The sequence below is a fragment of the Stegodyphus dumicola genome, chromosome 5, assembly GCF_044657685.1.
Source record: "Stegodyphus dumicola isolate Sdum_Otavi_A_Nest chromosome 5, ASM4465768v1".
Taxonomy (NCBI): domain Eukaryota; kingdom Metazoa; phylum Arthropoda; class Arachnida; order Araneae; family Eresidae; genus Stegodyphus; species Stegodyphus dumicola.
In genome coordinates, this window is record NC_140772.1 from 159231129 (window position 1) to 159253167 (window position 22039).

The 22039-nt window shown below is 31.2% G+C and overlaps 1 protein-coding gene across 3 annotated transcripts in view; it reads left to right on the plus strand.

Moving 5' to 3' along the window:
* The window catches only part of LOC118184990 (carboxypeptidase D-like), a 741090-nt gene that overhangs the window by 331540 nt on the left and 387511 nt on the right, over nucleotides 1-22039 (plus strand). The window contains exon 2 of one of the 3 annotated variants that reach the window (XM_085817299.1): nucleotides 5770-5809. The exons of the other annotated variants lie outside the window; for them this stretch is intronic. The gene's annotated coding sequence lies outside the window, so the exon portion shown is untranslated. The remainder of the gene's footprint in view (nucleotides 1-5769; nucleotides 5810-22039) is intronic. 3 annotated transcript variants of the gene reach the window in all.

A 22039-nucleotide genomic window follows, 5' to 3' on the forward strand; every position in this document is an offset into this window, starting at 1 on the left:
CTTGGATGGTGAGTCAAGTCCTGTACTTGAGCTCTTTTCCTCATCGATGTCGAACTCAGCATCTTTCCACAGCTTACGCAGTTCCATGGAATTGGTTTTCCATTTTCGTAATATCATGCCACATCTTTTGAGAATTTCTACACTTTCAGTCGTAATTTCCAAAGCCGCTTGCAAGACTTCTTCACCTCCAATCAAATCGTCGACATAAAACCATTCTGACAGTAATTTGCAAGTATCAGGAAATTCTTGTTTACATTTATCAAAATGATATTTCAGAGTTGCAGCTAATAAATATGGACTTGGTTTTAGTCCAAATAAAACTCTACTAAAGTTCATTTTTTGATATGAATTAGAATCGATATCATCAGTCCAGAAGAATCTAGTAAATTTTCTATCACTAGGATCGATCAAAATTTGTAGATACGCTTTCTTTATATCCGCCGTGAAGGCGATTGTATTTTGTCGAAAATTTAAAATCATTTCAAATAGATTTGGATACAAGTTTAGTCCTTTAAATAAACAGTCATTAATTGAAAGTTGTCCTCCTTCATGAGAAGAACCATCAAACACGATTCGAAGTCGACTAGTAGATTTGTCCTCGCGAATGACAGCGTGGTGGGGTAAGTAGAATGACTGCTCAGAATATGACACTTCAGTATCTGACGACGAATTCTCAATGATACCTTCCCTACGATAATCATCAATTACCTTTTTATAATCCTCATAAAAAGCTGTATCATTTCTAAATCTCCTAACCAGACCATCGAAACGTTTCCGAGCCACTTCTCTATTATTTGCTAATTTCTCCTGCATACCTGGTTTCCACGGCAACTTTACACAATACCTTCCATCTACGAACCCAACAGAATTATTAAATTCATCAAGTATCTCCTGTTCCATTAAAGTCAAACACTCCGCTTCCTTGTTTTCAATACCTAAACTTTCCAGTTCCCAGAAACGCCTGAGTTCAGCTGATACAGTGCTTTGATCACCTAAAACTAAGTTTACAGCAGCCGTTTTACTCATATCACCACAATTTCCCTGCAAGGACCATCCAAGTTCTGTGTTTACAGCTACCAAAGACGTATTTAACCTTTCAAAACCTTTTGTCAACTTCCAATAAAAATCTATACCTATTAACAAGGAAATTTCATTATCATCTGACGCTTGATTATAACCCCACGTTAAAGTTAATCCCTTGGCTTCCATTTCAGCTCTTGTACGCTCATTCGGCAAATTAATCGCCGCCCTCGAAATTTCATCTGTTTCCAACGCCTGTATTACGACTTCATTTCCATCTAAAATATTTCGCAATCTCACTTCAACTCTGCGACATGTTTGCAACCTATGATCCTTTGCTCCAAATGAATAAATCTTTAATGTTTCTGACCCTAGACATTTTAATCCCAACTTCATAGATACATTTCTTTTAATAAAACTCTTCTCACTACCGTTATCAAACATTGCAATAACTGTACCTGACGATTTACGACCAACAATTTCTGTCCTAACGCACTGCAATAAAATCACATTCCTATCACTTACAACTGAATTCGAAATAGTAGGCAGAATTTCCAATTCCTTTGGTTTTTCTTCTTCCGGTTTTGAATTAGATTTACACTTGCTAGAATTTTCAAATTTAAAACAAATAGCTTTGGCGTGTCTACCAAAGCAGAATGAACACTGTTTAGCATTACATTTTTTCACATAACAGTTTGTGTTACAACATAACAGACATCTCCTTTCCTTAATTAATTTATCCCTTTTTTGCTGTACATTCATGTTCTCACATTCAGTCTTACAGTGACCTTGACCACAGAATAAACAAACTTCAGAAGTTTTCGCCATAAATTCTGTTACTGACACGTGTTGATTATTGCGACTCGGATGAAAGTTTCGTTTCTGATTTCGAAAATTGTTTTGTTTGTGTTGGTTAGAATGAAAATTATTATATGAAGATACATTATTAGAATTAATACGGAATGCCTTTTCTCTTGCACTAATAGCATTGTGTAAAAACTTCATCAATTCCTGTAAATCATGACAATTATTTATATTTTGCTTCCAAAATTCAAGAGTCAATTCTCCTGGCAGATTTTTTAGTATTATGTTAGTCAGTACTGTTGTGTATGTTTCCGATTTGACATTTAATTCCTCTAAACATCTAATTTGAGTTTGGGCTTCAAAATAAAGGTTACGAAGAGCCTGAATGTTAGAAGCATTTCTTACAGGTGCCAGATTTAATAAATTTGACAAGTGAGCATTTATTAAAATGTCTCTTTGGCCAAATGTTTCAGAAATTAATTTAACAGCCTGTTTATAATTCTCTGGAGTAATTGAGAATCCTTTAATGCTAGCTAAGGCTTTACCACCTAATAACGACTTTAAATAGCAAAATTTGTCAACCTCAGTTAAATTAGAATTATTATGTACAGAATTCTCAAACTGATTCCAAAAATCTAAATATTCTGAAGGCTCACCATAGAATCGAGGAAGCGAAAGTTTAGGAAGTTTAGTTCTGTTTCCTAAATGCAAATTTTTATTTTCTACGTGAACATTTTCTGGATTTACTGTTTGTTCACCTGACTGATATGGAACTTTTCCAATTGATTTAATTTTGTTTTGCAACTTTACTTTAACTGGTATTATTTTTTCGTTATATTCATCTACTGTGTTAATTTCATCCTTAATTTCTTGTTCTTCTTTCAACAATTCATCAATGTCACTATTTAGTATGTTAATAATTTCAATTTTATTATTCAACTGTTCTAAATATGAATCACATACATCTATGTCAATATCTGATTCATTCAAATATATGTTTATTTTTTCTACTAACTTTAATGTTTGTTCACGATGTGTGTCACGCCTAGTTCGAAGCTTTAACAATTTAGCCATTTTCACAGTTTCTAGCAACAAATTTTACTCCTCAAATACTTTAACAATAAATTCTAATTCTAGAATTCTAAGAAAACAAACCGTAATTTTCAACAACAAATCACACTTCAAGCATTAACAACAAATTCTAATTCTAAGAAAGCACAAAATTTTGTTACTTGCAAATACCAATGCAAATATTCAGTAAATGCGAAACCTAAAGTTGTAAATTTTTACCAAACAAGATCAACAACATCAAACAACCCTACTACTTCAACAATTACAAAATATTCTATTCAACCAAATTTTCAACAAAACTATTTACTCACCCCACCATTACGATAATTCCCGGCCGATGCACCACATGTTACGAAGTGAATAACGATATCTAATGCGTAGTTCGAAAGGCTAGTAATAACTTGACGATTCTTGTTCGAATGCTAATTTTGTTTAAACGAGTTTGCATCAGTGGTAAATTTGATCTTGATTTGGATACAAAATATTCATGACGATATCTTTTATATATTTAATGAAAGCACCAAAATATATCACAGCAATACACATACATCGCAATGGCGAACCACAGTTACATAATGTAAAAAACACAGAATTCTTTTGGCGCAACAGCGCCCTCTATAATATGAAAAGTTCCAACAACAGTTAACTTATATATTTCGTTCATATTATAACTCATAATGCACGAAATTTATATCATTTAATGAATAGAATTATCTAATCGTTGCCACATGTTCTATTCAAATACTATAATAAAGCAATGGTGTATAAAAGAAATTAAGCAAACAAAACAGAAAAGAAACAGTTTTTCACAGACGATTGAGTATTTCTCATTTAATTAATTCAGTTCTCACTTCGCGAGAAGGCAAAAATACATAAAATCTCAAAATAGCTATATTAAAAATGACGAAGTAAATCTGAAACACTTATTTCCTCGAAAAAATTCCAGAAAGAATTAAGCATGATTTAATTGGCAATAATAAATGAATGCGTTATCTTTGTTGTTGCGAAGCTAAGTTTCTCTAGATTGGCAACAAATCCACTAGTCTGCTGTTTCAAATGTAAACAAACAATGGCCGCTATCAAGAAAAGGTTTAGGCTTAGCGGCACTTAAATAACTTTAAAATTGTTGGTAATTCTAAAAATATTGCATAGAGATTTACCAAAGGCATAAAACCCTTAACCGGAAGATAAAAACAACATAATTCAATCATTTTTAAAGCAAAAAATGTACAATTTACAAACATATAAGAGTAAAGAAACTGAGATCACTGAGCCGGGTAACAGAGTGGATATATATATAAATATATTTATGTACGTTTGGTGCGGCCGATTGCAACCAAAATACGAGGTGCACATCTACATGTTATAGCAGTCCTATATACAAAATTTCAACGTTCTGAGGCTACTCGTTATTGAGTTATGCGAGATACGTACGCACAGACGCCACGAAAATTCTCTTCAGAATTCATTTTAAAGCAGTTTTATATTTTTTTTTTTTGGAGGGAAAGAGTTTTTTATTCTGTCCTTACGTACAGATATCACGCAAAAACATCGTTAAATTGCATTCGATAGCGGTCAAAATGGATATTTTCGTTTAAATATGCTGCCTGAAACTTTTCGCGATCACAATACTTCCTTTTTACTTCGTACAAGGAATTCAAAAGTAAAGATTAAAGTCATTATTTGTATGTGCTGTTAGGGTGTAAAGGCTACCACGTCGAGCATGTTACTCAGAATTCCTGTGTTCGATTTCGTGCTATTCGACTAGAATATCATATGTGATATTTTATTTCTTGTACAGAATTAATTATCATGATTATACGGGCAGGAATGTTGTTAAGTGTCTCTTGTAAGTATTATATTTTATTTTGTAAATACCTGAACGATTCAGGTGCTATTGTTTCCATGTAGCTTAAATCATGTCGTAATTGGATAAAAATTACCAAAAAAAAAAAAAAAGGGAGCTTTCGCAAATTTATGTGTATCAGATCTTTTATTTGCTTCTGTAATGTGTACATTGTTTTTCAACAGAAAAAAAAAAAACTGAATTACTTCAATCAAGCTGTACTTCTGCTTCTAGAAGCAATACTGTTTTCCAAATTTTATTAATGTTTATATGATTAATGTACTAAATAAAAGTCAATAACGTCATGAATTACACGCATTTTTTACAAAATTTCCTTCTAAATATTTTTCTCGTGCATCTTCTGCACTTTATATAAAATAATACGATAGTTATGAAATTATATGGCAACGTAAAGATTGTAATGGTTTAATATAATACACCCTATAATAACTGATATTATAACTTTTTTACTATTTCTAATGCATCCAATTGATGATTTTTATGAATATTTACAAAAATACAGGAACTAGCAAAAATGCATCTGTTTTTTCATATTTCGTATCATTTTGCATAATAATTATTTAATTATTATTTTTTGTTTTTATTAAATGATTTGAAAAGTATCGAGTAAAATATTTTCATAAAATATTTCATTAAATGGTTTTAAAAGTATGGAGTAAAAATTTTGTGTGAAAAGGTTTGCATCTTGCATTAAATTTATGTAGATTTGTATCGACTGAAAAAGGGTAAAACTTCTGAACATTAATTTTTGCACTTCTATTGTGTGATAGGAATCGTACATAGTTTTGTAATTTCGATTTTCGGAAAGAAATGTGTATTTAAAAAAAAATGTGGCATTCTTTCTTCAAGTAGTATCACTTCAGATTAAGTTTATTTTCGATGAGGAATATATGAAAGAAGTTATTGACTGTTATTTATAAGTAATACTAAATACTGAAATGTCTCAAATGTTCGATGAAAAAATTTTATAGTATTTTATATTGTTTTTTATTTCCTTTCTTTCTTAGGTAAGCTTCTTTTATTACCGGATAAATCTCTGTTGGCTTGGTAAGAAAACGTTTTGGCAGCTTTTAATTTTGAATAAAATGAGATTTTTAAAAAATTCGCATTTAATAAATTATTACTTCTTATTACTGTTATTAATAAATTATTGTTATATTGCTATTATTGAATAAATTGTTATTATATCCTATTTTTATTTACATGGGAAGATTTGAAGTAGAAAAGAAGCGCAAATTTATATCTGCTAGTAGTTTATGAAATTGGTTTCTGAAAATAAATACTGCATTATCAAATCATAATCAGATTTAATATTTTTAGCATTCGAAATTTCTATGACAAGGTGATTTTGGTTTGCATTGCATGGTACTTTAGTTTCAACGGCAGTTCAAAATCGAATGCCAAAGTGATTGCACGGCATCAGACGTATCTGCGCATAGTAACTAAACTAAAAGGTCGATAAAATTATTACAATATATAGTAATTAATAAAAGAAACTTGCATATTTGCTCCAGTAGCTGCTTTGAATTAAAAAATTTAGTTTCTTTCAGTTAATTTATTTAAATAAAGGACTTAAAAATTTAAGCTTAATTTAAAGAAATAGTCTAAAATGTATTTTTGATGACTAATAAACTATTTTATAAAGAGTTTTACCATTTCATAAATCACACACGAAGCATAATATAATTACTAAAAAGCGTTTATATTTCTACAATGATATATCTCACCCACATAAATGTTCAATAATCATTTTATGTCACTTAGTAGATAACTTATTAATTCATTGCTAGTAATTATACATAAAGATATGGAAAAGGTACTTACGTATTGGCGCAACCAAATTAGTAGAAGGTGGTATTTTCCAAAATGCTTCAAAGCGTGGCAACCATACGCATGATAGATTTTATTTTTTTTGTAGAGAGATTGTGATAGTTTCTTTTCTTTCTTAACTTGAGCTCTTTTTAAAATATACGCTTGTGAGATTTGCCTGAAATGGTAGAAATTGCAAACGAAATATAGTCAGAATCACTGCTATGAAATCACTAAAGAGAATATTTGTTTTGAATCTTTTCCATAAAGCCGCGAAAGTTTCACCAGAATAAAAGAATAAAATTTTAGCTCATATTAAGGTTTATTTATTGTTCAGAATAAACCAAATTAAAAACTAAATTATGCGTGTAATAACATATCTTTTAACAACAATTTAAAGAGGTGTAAATTTAAAACTTTCACCGAGAAAAATGTAGAGAAATGCGCTGACATTGATTGCATTTAATTTTTCAAAAATTAATAATTACACTCTCTAGGAAAGTGTAATAGGCTTTTGTAAAGGACTATTGCAAAAGTATTTAACAAATGAAATAAAAATTCAAATTCAGCAAAATAAAATAAATGGAAATTTTTCAAAATTCTTTTAAAATTAAGAATTAAAAAAATCTGCCCATAATACTTTATGATAAACTGTAAATTATTGATAACTTAATGTTTGAGATAGACTCATAACGAGGTATTTTATTTATATATAAGTATATAAACTTGAAGCATCTAATTTTATTATTAAATCGGAATAAAAGCAATGAAATCGACTTTTATGAAGCTTAATTCATTTTCTACTGATGATCCTGAATCGGACTTTCAGTAAAGGAAGATAAATTTTTATTTGTATAATTTTGCATATTTTCCCTTTCGCATTTTTATTTTTCTAATTTGTTCAACTAAATATTCTTTCTTTAATTGGATTTTTTTTTTGATATTGTGTTAAAACTCTTATGCACGGTTGCAATAATTATATTATAGAGGAATTACGTTGCTGTTATTCCAATTTATTAATACATTTAGATGCTTTAAATTTATTCTACTTTAATCCTGCAGCTATAGCACAGGCCGGTTTTTTAAAAAAATTTTATTCTAATTTTTCGCCTGTTTTTATATTTCTTTATATATATATGTGTGTGTGTGTATGTTATGAAAACAAAACTTTGCTGTAATAGTATTGCAGAAACATTAGCATAGATACGTAGAACTTTGAATACGTAGTGAACAGCACACTTAGCAGTCGAGGCAGATTTCTTGATTTTTTCATTCCATTTTAAATTTATTTTAGAGGAGTCATTTTTATTTCAATTGACATTTGCGGCCGCAATTTGGCATTCTAATCGTGAGCATATACATTTTTGATATTATTGCGACAGGAAGGGAGCAACGTGGCAGCGTCTTAGCGAGAACAGGCGAAACTGTCTCAGACGAAAACTGAACACTCAGCCGTCTTTTCGTTTTCATTGTACTAAACAAAGCGCATGACTCCTAAAATTAAACACGAGCATCAGCGGCCGAGCGGTAAGTTCGCTGAGTTTTGGTAGTTCGACCTGCTTTCAGTATCGGCGAACGGCCTGATTATATGGGCGGTTTTGTGCTTTTCCCCAAATTTAACGTAGATACCAACCAGTTTCCCTTAGAAAGTCTTTGCACGAAGGCATACCCCCTTGGACAGGTAGCCCTCGTGGGCTTTGCCTTAATCAAACAAACCAAACCTTATTAATATATGTTGATAATATTTACAAATTAATAATTAATATTCGTATCGATAAAATTACAGTGGAAAGATAAATACAAAAAAAAATATCGAAGAAAGGAACTTACTACTTAGAAGCTGAGGTGAAGAATAGCATTAGTAGTTGGCAAACTCAAAGGAGTGGAGAGACGTTTGATTTGATTTATTTGAGTACGAGAAAGCAATCGATGGTTGTCTGCTTAAGAAGCGAAGGATGCATTTACTTAAGGATGGGGATGGCTTCTTGGAGAAATTTCTAGAGGAACTTGGCTGGTTTTCTTGTTACGTATGAGAGAAATTAGCCACGCATCCATTTCTTCGGGTCTTCATCATTCGGGTCGTAGTCTCAACTGCTCGGCTTCTAGTGGGGTCTCCTAACCCCTCGAAAGTGTGCCTTCGAAAAACTTCTCATATATCGCACACGGATCCCTGTCGATTTTCACAACTTGTAGCTTAGCTTAATTTAACAACTTGTTAACTTTCTCCTGAGCTATTCCGAAATGAAATCGATTTTTTAAAATGACTAATACCAGGATTACTATACTGCAATATTTGCTCTTCTCTGACATCATTGACTCACGATCTGCTCGATAGCACTATTTCTTACTCCTTTTGTGTCTTCTTTGTCCCCTTTCTATTAAGTCAAGTGACTTCATTGAACGGAAAGAACCCAAGCTTGTTTGACCTTGACAAATACCACAAAATTACGACGCTGAAAGGTAATACTGAAACCAAAAAGTTAAATGCTACACAAAATATGCAGTAAATTAGTACAATATCACAGCAAAACAGCACATAAATAAATAAATACTATTATACAGTAAAATACAAAGAAACACAAGTAAAAACAAATATTTGCATAAATTACAGCATTATTTATTTAGTTGATTTATAGCATTTCTATTAATACCTTTCCTATGAGCATATTCTTTCTTGCATTAGATACAAGCTCTTCTTTTATTTTTCTTAACTCTGCGGGATTTTTAGAGATTATTTTTAATTCATAAAGCGGAATTAATTTAAAACGCTTCATTTATAGCGGAAAGCGTATTTGGCAATCTATCTTATGATGCATTTATTTAAACTCGAGCAAAGTTTCAGTATTTCTGAAATCTCTTAAAAAAATTCCTTACGTGAAAAAAGTATCATTCTAGCAAAATATTTTTTTCGCATTATTTACCAAGGAAGAAAAAAAATCTTTAAAATATTTTTTAATGCATTTTTGCTCGAAATTGCGAACGTGTAATGTGATGATGAGATATTTTCTTTCGCTGCTTTAAAAGTAAAAGAAGAGATGAAAATTTATTTCTTTGATTTTGAAGAATTTCCTTTTAAGTAATCTTTCCTCTTCGTGCATTCTAATAACAGAATTTTGAAATTTGTGAAATTTAAAAAAATTTTCCTACAATTCTGTTATTTATCAATAATTTTGGTACTTCTGAAAAGTAAATTCTATCAAAATTTGTTTTAAGGTGATTCTTTTAACGGTGCATTTTAAAAATCTAAGTATTGAGGATAATGATAACTGGAATGTGATTAGAATATGATGACTCCTTCATAATATGATAATATTGTATACAATATTATTTGTGTTGTATGCAGTATTATATTCCTTATTAGCATCTTCTGATTATAACGAAATATTATTAATTTTATTAAAAATTCATCGGCAGCATGTTATTATATTTAATTATCATTAAATGCTAATTTAAATTAAATAATAATTTAAAACTTAATTATATTTATTTATTAAAAAATCATTAAATATGGAATTTACGTTAGGGAATGCCTTAAATTTTAAAAAGGGTGCATGTTAAATATATGATTTTTGTTGTGTAATGTAACTATTTCGAAGGCATCAGCGTTTTACTTTGTGAAATACTTAATGTAAATGTTTTATTACATTACAACAGTAGTTATCATACAATAGTTTCTACTACTGAATACTAAATTTAAAACAACATAATCCGAATCGCATATTTTATTATCAAGCTGCTAAATTTAGTTTCACGTTTTTAATTTCTTGTACGAAATAAAGAAAGTAATGCAATTGCGAAAAATTTCTGGTATCGTATTTGAACGAAAATATCCATTTCGACCGATCTCAGTTCCATTTGAACGATTCTGTTGCGTAACATTTCTACGTATAAAGAATAAATAGGCAGAATAAAGGACTCTTTTTTCCAAACCGGATTTTGAAATGTATTTGAAATGAATTCAGAAGAGATTTTATTTTCATGACGTCTGTACGTACGTACGTATGCATGTATATCGCATAAGTCAAAAACGAATAGCCTCAGAAAGTAAAATTGTGTATATTGGGCTGTTATGACATGTAAATATGCGCCTCCCTTTTTGGTTGCCAATCAGCCGCACCAAAAGTATATAAATATACCCACTCTGTTACCCGGTTCGGTGAGCTAAGATTTTTTTTCTTATATGCTAGTAAATTGTGCATTTTTGCTTTAAAAGTGATTGAATAATAATCTTGTGTCCCGGTGAAGATTTTTATGTCTTTAGTTAATCTGCATGCAATAGGTGTAAAATTATCAACAATTTAAAACTTGTTTAAGTTACACCAAGCTTAACGACGCCGTTTGTTTAACTTTGAAACTTAGTATAGTAAATTAAGTCTGTTTCTGCACCAGCTTCAGTATCTTTTTGCAAAGTGGGGCCAAAAGTTTTATGCACCGAAAAATCTGTCTTCTTCCTAATTTTAATTAAATTAAACTCTAATATTAATTGTAAAAATTGCTTTTTTTACGGTTTTTAACTTTCTGGTGTTTTAGGTTTTTCTGTATTTTAGAATTTTTAATGAATATGTTTTGAGCTTTTATGTATTTTTGCGTAACTGCGAAGTGATAATTGAATTGATTGAATGAGAAATATATCTCTAATGAAATTCGGGGAAATAGGTTTAAATAAAATGCAGGAAAAAATGTGCATAATTTAATAGACTGTACAAGGAAATCTTGTGGTGTCTTTTGATTTTTTTTGAATCAGATTTTGTAAATCCGAGATTTATTCAGTAGTTTTCTGAGAACTTCAATAATACTCTAACACTTTTGCATGCAAGACTATCATTTTTAAATACAGTTTTCTCAAAATGTATTTTATTCTTCCATCCTATCAGCGGATAAGAACTTTAATAGCAATTCAAATAATAATTTGCTACATTTTTCTCAAGAAATTGAAACTTATAAAAAAATTTATGCAATGCATTTATATGATTTGCTGTTAAGGTATAGCTTGTTGGAAAACAAAATTTTAAAATGAAAGTATACTAATAGACAAATGGGAAACGAGCAAAACAAACAAGGGCTCAAAATGAAAGCCGTCGAATGTAATTTTAAAATATTAATTTATAATTATAAAATCCTCATTCGATATTTCTCCATTCTCTTTAGTCGTTTAATGAGACATTTGTTTCATAGGTAATTAAAACACGCAGTTAAAAAAATACGCGCGGGCAAAATACCCAAACAGCATCCCAATATCAACCCAACCACTTCTCAAGTTTGAAGGAATCTTTAGAATGGATAGGGAGTGTTAAAACTCCGTTCCCGATGTGTCGTTAAAATTAATTTTCCTGGGCCATACTTTAATATACTTCTCTAAATCATATCTAAACTGCGCTTACCAGTATGGCTGGATTGCATAATAAAATACTATCTTTTCCACTTTGCGATAACTAAACATACCCTTATGTTCCAAAACAGACTGCTTTTCTCTTCCTTCTAACTATATGGTATTCTTTGCGAAATAATTACACCAAACCTACTTATCTCTACGGTTTAATTCTTATCAATTCCTTGCCAAAACTCACTGGTAATTGTTAGAATTTAAACTATGAAAACAGCACTGAGCCATTTGCTTTCATTTCTCCTGCCTTAAAGGAATATGAGTTGACAAACGATCATGAAAAAACATCATATGTACCCGGTTAGAAAAAAACAGAAGGGAGGGAGTGGGGGAGAAATGGCAACTAATTGCAGCAGGAACCGCTGATAACATTTCCAAATTAATCGCTACAGCTGTGTTCTTATTTCCGCTTCAGGCTTTTCCATTTGTTGAGAGCGTTTCTGATATGTGCTTTCATTTAACTGCTGTTTTGCTTCGTTACGAATTACCCTTTTGCTTTGCTTAACCCCATAAAACTTGTTTCCTCAGTGCAGAGAATAATCATAAATGCTTGCCTTAAAGTTAGTTAACATTTTGTGTTATAAATATAATTTTATTCTGTTTATTGTTTTGTAATTCGATAAGAAAAAGATGTTAGAATTGATTTTGTCATTTCTTTCCGCACCGTATGATTTTCAGCCAATAGCTGGAAAAGAAATGCGTAAAATGTAAAATGCTGATTAAATGACAAAAGCTTTCATTTTAACGGGGAGGGGATGACATCGAGTTTTACTTTTTTATTATCGTAAGCGATATGAAATAATCGATAACTTTAGACGTTTATTGCTTCGCGAAAGAAGTAAATTATTTCTTTGAAATGTAACTGGCTTTCGAGACTTAAATTTTTATATTTTGAAAATCTTTATGTTCAATGTGTACTTTTTTATGCCGAAAATGTTTGGCGAAAGCTAGTAAAATGCATTACGTATGAGTTTTGACTTTTGAAATTGTGCTCGAAAAATTATGGTTTTACAACTAAAATATTTATAGATTATAAAAGGAAGAAGCTTATAGCACATGCATTGTAGCAGATGTAATTATTTGGCTTGGCCCTTCTTTTCAGATATTGTTTTAGTTACTCAGCTGAAATTTGTTACTATATTAATTTTTGCGGTTTCAATAATGTTAGTGCATTTGTAGTCATCTTAAAGCAAATCTTGAATAGATTTTACAAAACATTTGCACGAATCTGTGGTTCATCTATCTTGTTATCAATCAAAAACAATCCTAAATTTGCGCGAGATGATCAAGATTTCGGTTTAGCAAAATTAAAGATTCTCTTTTCATTTCTTCTGTCAAGAGTTTTCTCTTTAGTATCCACTGTAGTGAAAAAAAAAGACTTTTTAGTACACATAGTTCGATTTAACCTCTTTTTCTATCACTGCACATTTTATTACTGTTCGTTTCATTATCTTAATTAATTTACGGGATGCTGTTTTTTATTCCCTAGTAAAACGCTTATAATAAGCTTCTATAAGAATGTTTATTATCAGTACTAGTGTAGACGGCGAATTTCATTTACTCATAAAGTTTTCAGCAGAAAGTTCATTATTGCTTCTGACAATTTCTGTGCATATACCAGAAGTTTACAACGGGTCGGGTATTAATCATTTGGGGGTGGGTCGATGAAATTTTAAAGAAAGTGAAGATGATCAAAGATTCGATGGGGGAGGGGAGGTCGATAGCCTAATCTGCACCGCCAGTTGACATGCATAATCAAAACCCACTGATTACGAAAATATTTAAAAGTTATGTAAAACTGGAGGAAAAAAATCATATCAAATAAATATAAGGTAGAAATGTACCAAAGCTATTTAATATATCTTTAAATAAATAATACTTTTTAAACAAATATATTTTTTAAGCAAAATGTGCAATGTAAAAACGTAGGAACACAACAAAACACAAAATATTACGAAGAACTCAAAACTTCGTAATTATAATAAACGTATCCTTTAAAATTACTCTTGCTAAAATTCTGACCTCTTTTCAATTGACAAATTATTGCAAAGGTTTAAAATTTTTCCTGAGTGTACCTCTTTTATTTTATAAATACTGCATTTATGCGATCTTTGCCTTAAACTGTGAATTTAAAAAATTATATCAAAACCGAATAATTGTAATTTTCCCGATTTTTTTTAATCGAAAAAATGTCATCATAAAATAATTTCTTCTTTCCTTTGCCATCACTTAGTATATCTTCTAAAATTATTTAATCATTCTACTTTATAAAGATAATCATAAATTTTTCTCTCAAAGCGTTTGAAATAATTTTGATTTTTCATAATTTAAACATTTATCCTTAAGTGTTATAGCAAGTATAAAAAATATTATAACCCAGTGAATTCCACCTTTCTTCGTGCATCGACCCATTTTAAAAGGAATGGTTTTCTTTATCCACAGATTTACATATTTCTGTATAATATACAGCATAAAACGTAATCACAATACAAATAATTGCAGGTAAATGATTTTAAGGTAACTATTAGAATATGAACAAAAATGTGAAAAAATGGTTTATTAGATTTATTACTTTTTGAATTATTATTTTTTAAAAATTTTACACAAATAAACAGCTTTCAGGAGCAAAAGTACGTAGTCTAATTGCACAAGTTTGATTTTAAATAATGTAATGGCTGCGTTTGATGTTACTGATGCAGTATTTTTAATATTTGGTATAAAATTGATTAATGTTTTAGTTAATACCTTCATTAAAAATATTGAACATTTTTATTGTTTTCTTTTGCAAATTATTGACTTGACTAAAGTCTACTTCTACAAAGTAAGAAGAGAGAAAAGCCATTTGCTCGATAACAACTTTAATTCTCCGATATTTCTCTCAGATGACTTTTAAATTCCAAAGCACGTACGTGTTTCGAATAAGACTGGTGCTTGAACATCTTCCTTCGATGCAAGTAACTCTTCTCTTAACATCATTATATGAAGATCAGATATACCGTAGTTCGTAGGATCTATGATCCATGCTGGCGTATTCACATTCTCAATGTCTTGAAAGGTAACATTAAAAATCTTTATCTACATATTTCAAACGGCTAGTATGTGACAGTACATCTTCTGAGAAAGTTTTGTATTCTTCGTATTCTTTGGCATTTTGTTGTGTTCCTACGTTTAACTTTTTTACCCTGCACATTTTGCATTAAACATATATATATTTTGAAAAGTGTTAGCGATTTAAAAAATATATTAAATAACTTTGGTACACTTTTTCTGTTATATTTATTTTATGATTTCTCCCCCACTGTATCATATAGCGTGATATCAATAAACAATTAATCATCAGTTTTACATAATTAATAATTATTTTTGTGATAAGTGAGGTTTTAATTAGACAAATCAATTGGCGGTGCATATTCGGCTATCGACACCCAATCGAATCTTTTTTCCTTTTATTGCTTTTATTAAATAATATTTGTATGATCTTCCTATCCTATAAACTTTTATTAACGCTTTCAGTTTGTTTAACATCCGAAAATTGCCATTTGATTAATTTTTTGATTTATCTATTCTGTGTGTCAATTTTTGTAATATTCATGGTACTGAAATACTTTAACAAAGAATAATTAATTTATTTAAAATTAAAATTAATACTTTATTTCAATATATAAGAAATTTGATTCCCGTATCAACTGAAAAGTTACTAATTAAGTCGAATTCATCTTACTGGCCTATTTTAATATATTATTTTAACTTTATAATTATAGAATAGTTTATCAGTTTTAGAAATCTGTACACTATTTCTTATAAAATTATTCTTATTTGCGTTTTCTGTAGTCTTTTTAAGATTCATTTATGCTGCGTTTATTGCCATGTACATTTCGGTAGCCACCTTTAAAAGAAGAAAGATTGAATGTTGAAAAATATTTCGCCTCTACTACCAATCGATTATTTGATGATATGCTTAATCGCTAGTGCATGCATTGTATTCATGCACTTTTGAAAAGCCTAAAATGGCTTTTTTTTTACGGTTTACCTTTTACGGCAGGTACTGTTTAACGAAGCATTTCATGAAACTTTTATTGGAAAAGAAAATTCTTTTGAAGCTACTATCAATGTAAGGTAGTCATTAAAAGGACTTGCATTGGGGGTTGCAAGCAGTCTGTTTTTAAGTACTCTTGAAATCTATATTTCTGTACAGAAACAATGCAAATAATGTGTGGAACACTTTTCTCTTCTTTGCTTATATGCCTGATTATTAATATGATACTTACATCGGGTTATTTGTGTTTTCCCCATGAGTAATAATGTAAATATGATCCATACTGCATTGGAAGACTGCCCTCCCCATTTTAAAGAAAATATATTTTTATATTTTCGCCATAGTGACGAATATATCTACTGTTGCTATTCGAACTGAAAAGACGGTAATGAACTCTTTCTGTTCTCCATCAAATCCACGTAACACTAACAGCATACAAAAGCATGTACATACGCACATTTAGTAATAAAAGACATGAGTCTGTAACGATATTTCTGTAAATTATAGCTTTCACTTTAATAAATCCTACGGAAAAAGATTTATGCGAATTAAGGAAACTTTAAATGACCTTCCCCAATACACATATGTACAAATATATGTATAAAATTACAGACTATTTCTCCAAGTCTCTATACGGATAATTCCAGAATGTCCACAGTCGGTAAATCAGACTGTCCGGCAACTAAGTATAGGCTTAAGAGTTTCTAAGTTGATTATTTATTGAGAGATTACCAGTATGTTCCGTCAGCGTTATTTTTATGAACCTTATATTACTTTTTCTATTACTTGAATTTGTGCAGGGAAGTGGTCAGTAATGTATTATGGAGTATCTTGGTTTGATATACGTATCCATGTGGAAGAAAACCTCTAGTACAGGGACTTATTCATATCCGTTATTTTTTAGTTAAAGAGGAAAGCTGGCTCAAATTAAAAGAAAAAATGAAACACCTGAAAGTTAAAGCAAGGAAACAAATTAATTAAAAAACGTTGCTAGTTTAATAGTTCAAAGTTCAATTAGTAAATTAGAACATGTAATTTAATTTGTGTTTCCTTTGATTTTGTAACTCTAAACACAACATTCTGTTTGTATTTATCGTACTATCTTTTTTTTCATAATTTACTTCAACAAAGTTTGTAAGAAATTTTCTCTTTCCGTACTGCTTCCCCTCATGGCATAATTGGAAGAACGTCTAACTAGCAGTCGTGAATTTCAGAAATTGAGTCCCAGTGAGGGCATAGCTGACTTTTTATGCTTCCTTCTCCGAAATGAATCTATAATGACTCTACAATTTTATGCAATTAAAGGAAAGGGCTTTTAACCAAGCGCGCATCTTTTGATAAAATCAAACAATGGTATTATGTTTTGTTTGTATTAGCGTACACGTTGTTTAAATAAAGTGAAATAATGAAATTGTTCCTTTTTAACTAAGCCTTAAATGCATAGATTTGTTTGTATTCTAACCGCTCTGAAATAATAAACAAAATAATCTCTGAAATAATAAACAAATCTAAACAAAATAATTATTTGCATAAAACGGAACATATAATGTCTTTCTATTTAATTAAACTAAAACATAAATTTACTCTAGACGTACGCAGAATGAAGCTCTTACCTTGTAAATGCTTAAAGGTTACATATTTGTTGAACATTTATGGGCCAACCATATGCTGCACATGTTAATCTAAATTAATTTAATAGATCACTAAAAATGTACAGTGGACTGTGTTAATGAAAACAAATAAAACTCTTAATTAATAACGAGCTAAATTTATTTGGCCCAAGGGAAAGATTTTAATTTTCGGATAAAAAGAGCTGTTGTGTGTATTAGAGATATGTCTGAAATTCTAGAAATTCAGATTTTGATCACTGATAAAAAAAATCTTCATAGGAGTGCTTGACTGAAGTAAAAGTTTCGACAAAGTAAGTTGCAGTCCTGTACAGTATGATGTCCAAAAACTAAGGCCGGTCTTATTCCAGATCAGAAGTTAGGAAATACACGGACTCTGACGTGCTAGGATGAGAATTAGAACAAATACTTTGAGAGTTTAATTTATTAAAACATTTTCTGTATCACAAGAAACGAGTTCCAGCTTTGCTTTGTGCTCAAAACGGAATCCTACCGTCTGACTGATAGGGTCAACTGCGTACAGTATATCTTCTGCCATCTTGGATTTAAGTGTATTGGCGTCACTCTGCAGATAGGCTATGTAAAAAAATACAGTTTGATGCTAATCTTGCAAACACGCATTTTAAAGCTTTTCAGAAGTTATTGTACAATTTCGCTGTAATTCTACGCTTGTGTATTTCGAAGAAAGTCTTTGACAATGTTTTTGAACGCCAACCAAGCATTCTTTTGAAGTTCTGTCATTGTTCCGATGAAATGTTTATTTTTAAGAAGCTGCCGAATCTGTGGACCGTCAAATAAACCGGCCTCATCTTTTCAAATGAGAGGCTAGAAAATGCCGAAATTAGGTACTTGAAACAGTCTCCTTCAATTGGCAAAGCTTTAACAAATTACTACATGAGACCAAGTTTTATACGCAGAGGTGAAAGTATAATGTTCTTTCTGCCGACAAGTGGCTGATATGAAATGTTTGGATCACCAAGTTCCAGGTCAGATTTTAATGGCCAACTCGACTGCACTCAATGCTCACGAGCTATGCTGTCTCACATATACAAAAATAAGGATGCTTGGTATATTCGCTATGCTGGTCAAGGAGGAAGCAAGCCATTTAAGGTTAACGTAGGTGATCCATTGATGCATGTGATAAATCAACAAATCAGTGACTTTCTTCATGTCTTCATATTTTTCATAGAAACTGAATGGCTTATTGTTACTGCACCGTGGAGGAGGACCCCCTTCAAGCTCCTCTTTGTGCTATTGATGAACAATCGCCATTAAGTTATGTTATAATCTGAAATTCCCAAATCTTGAATTAAACCATGAACATTATAGCAATACAGAAATCCATCATCACTTCGAAAGTATTGATGAAACGAACTTTTCCTTGATTGAAAGAAGGTTAACTTAGCTCTTTTTTCAAGCAAGTTTTTCACTTGCTCTCTTGATGCTAACAGCTGTGAAGCTTTTTTGGATAGTTCCAAATCTCGTGCCAAACCATTCAGCTCATGCTGGTCAAATCCCGAATGAAGGGAATGATCTTCGGTTTAAAAATTCTCATGGTTGGGCTTAATTCGATATTCACCAGCATCGTATTCCTATTCCAAAGAGGGTAATTCTTTGAAATCTGGCATTGGGAGTTAAGCGGAGGGAGGCACTGAGCGTATAGCCCCTGATGGTAAACTAGGATACTCTATTTTATATTTGTTTTTCATGTTATATCCAGACGTTTTCATTATCCAAAAGTAACAATCACTCGAATTATCTTTGGTCTCTCACCAAATCATAGGCATAACCAAATGGAAATTTAGAACAAATGGAACATGTTTCCTATATAGACATCCGTAAACTCTAGACACATTGCTTCGACACTTTGTGAGGGGTGCATGATTTTCTTGATCACAAATTTTTCGCTTTAAAGTAGACAAAATAAACTTGTCTGTCAAAGGTACTGATGTTAGACATTTGATTAAGTAATGGCAAAACTGCCACATATAATAACAAAACGAATCGGGGCTGTTTCAACACTTACGACGCGAAATAGCAGAGGCAGACATAAGGAAAGGTTTCAGTTCATGTATAAATAAAAACCAAACACTGCTAACCTTTTACACAAAAAAGAACTCCGACTCCACGTTATAATGCGCTGTACCGTATCAGAGCGACGCACAACGTCTCACTACAGTATCTCAGGAGTAACTGAATTTTTCTAGACAAGTATGTACCTATCACTGGTTTTTCATTCACCAGCCACCAGTCGAAGGGTTTATGTCGGCGCCAATAGGAGAGAGGTAGTACTTCTAAGATCAACGGTCGATGACATAGAGAGTGGTCGAATTCACATAAGATGCAGAGAAAAACTTGCCGTGATAGAAGAAAACTAACTACAGTTATGAAATAAGCATGCCTGTTTAACTCTAAAACAGCTCAAAAACCGAGTACAGCACCACTTGTGTTACCCTAGTGTAATACACGGTTTACATCAGTAATTTCAAAACTTTAAGTTTGATTTACTTAGTTTAAAATGTAACGTAAAACGATATTTTGAAACGTTTTGATTGAAACCAAAGCTGAAGGCTGGATTTTGCTTTCTTTCTTTTCTTCTACTTTGCTTTAATTATTTCCCTAGTTTTACTCAATCCTCTTTGAGTTTGATAATTGCTTTACTACGTAGTTTCTTCTATAAACGGAACTACATCAAAATCATCATCAGTATCTTCTTTATCATAATAGATGTAATTTACCTAGAATTTTATAGACGAAAAAGCATTAAATTATAATTTCTCCTAAAACTTTTCTTTCATTTTCTAACAAATTATTGCGTTACACCTGGGACGGCTGAAACATTTTAGGAAACGTTAAGCTATTTATGCCGGAAGTGACTTCAGAGATAAAATGTTTAATTCAGTTTTGTGCTAAACAATGGAAATAATATTTTCGTACCTTTGTAACTGGGTTTTCTTTATCCGTATTCTTGCTTCTAATAGTTTTATCAAACAACAGCAGATGGAATTCGAACACCAGTTCTTCAAACTTATACCGTTATTGAAACCTCATTTGAAAGTTTTTCTCTTAAGGTCTGAACTTTATTCCTAAAACATTCTGATGTTCATAGCATTTTAAAATAATATTTATATTAAAGACTTAACTCAGTTGTTGTATGTTAATAAAAATATTACTAAGAGGTAAAAGAATTGATCTGCCACTGATCTACCGGAGCATGAAGTAAAATCAGTCAAAGGAGATGTTTTCTCTTATGTTTCTTACTGTTTCTGCTTCGCTTCCAAAACGCTAAGCTTGAATGGCGATAGACTAAAATTTCGCCATCGTAATTCTTTGACCACCATAAAACGGTGGCTTCTGTAATTAACCGGGTTCTTCCACCTGCAAACATTTCGCTACTGAATCCTGTTCTTTCTCGTTATTTCCTTTTATTTACAGAAGAGGCGCATTTCTTCGTGCTTTCTTTCCTTACTTCTGCCTTCCTGTCTGGATCCTTGTGTTTGACGGTTTTTTATTGACTGAAGTATCTCATGGGATACGAGATATTAAGCTGGTCATCAAAGAAATGGGATGAAGGAAACGTGGGAGAGGAAAATGGTCCTTCGATAGCAGTTGTATCCTTTAGTGTATTGTGAAGGGTTTGCAGTGTAAGCAATTCAACCCAGTTTATATTCCCGTTTACTCTGGAGAAATTCCTTACTCTATTATGCTTTTATTAAGGATGAGAATTAGTAAGGATGTGGTGCGGTATAACGCAATTAAGAATATGTGGAAGTGCCTTGTTTTATTCTAGGCATAACACAGTAATATTATAAGGTATTTTTTCCCTCCTTTCCTCATGCCTTCGTGGTGTAATTGGAAGCATACTCGGTGCATATTTTAGAGGTCCAGAGTTCGAGTCCCGGCGAGGGCAATGCATATTTTTGACGTCTACAGCATCAAAAAACTTTATGGCTCTACAGTATAAATTTTGTATAGTCTCAAAGCAGTTGTAATTACATTCACCAGCTCTTAAGAATACCACTGCAGGATGAAACGACATAAATCTAGTTTCGTAAGATTTTTAATATTAAGGACTAGTTTTGATCAAAATATTCGGTTAATATTTTATAAAATAAAATAATAAAACGTAAGTGTTTAGTTTTAGCACATTTAACTGTGAATTAATTATAAAGTCATTTATTTTCAATATATATGGTATATCTTATTGGTTTAAATTTTATAACTAATTGCACATTTATTTACGAAGTTTACTTTAATTAATTAGATACCATATTATTTTGGCTTTTCCTATACGTCTACCTTTCGTTAACGTTCAGCAGCATGCACATTATTTAAAGCCTACGTAATCTGCAAGGCTAGTTAAGTATTAAGTTGTTTGAAGAGTGACCAGCAGCTAAAGCTGGCAGTTTACTCTAACTTCG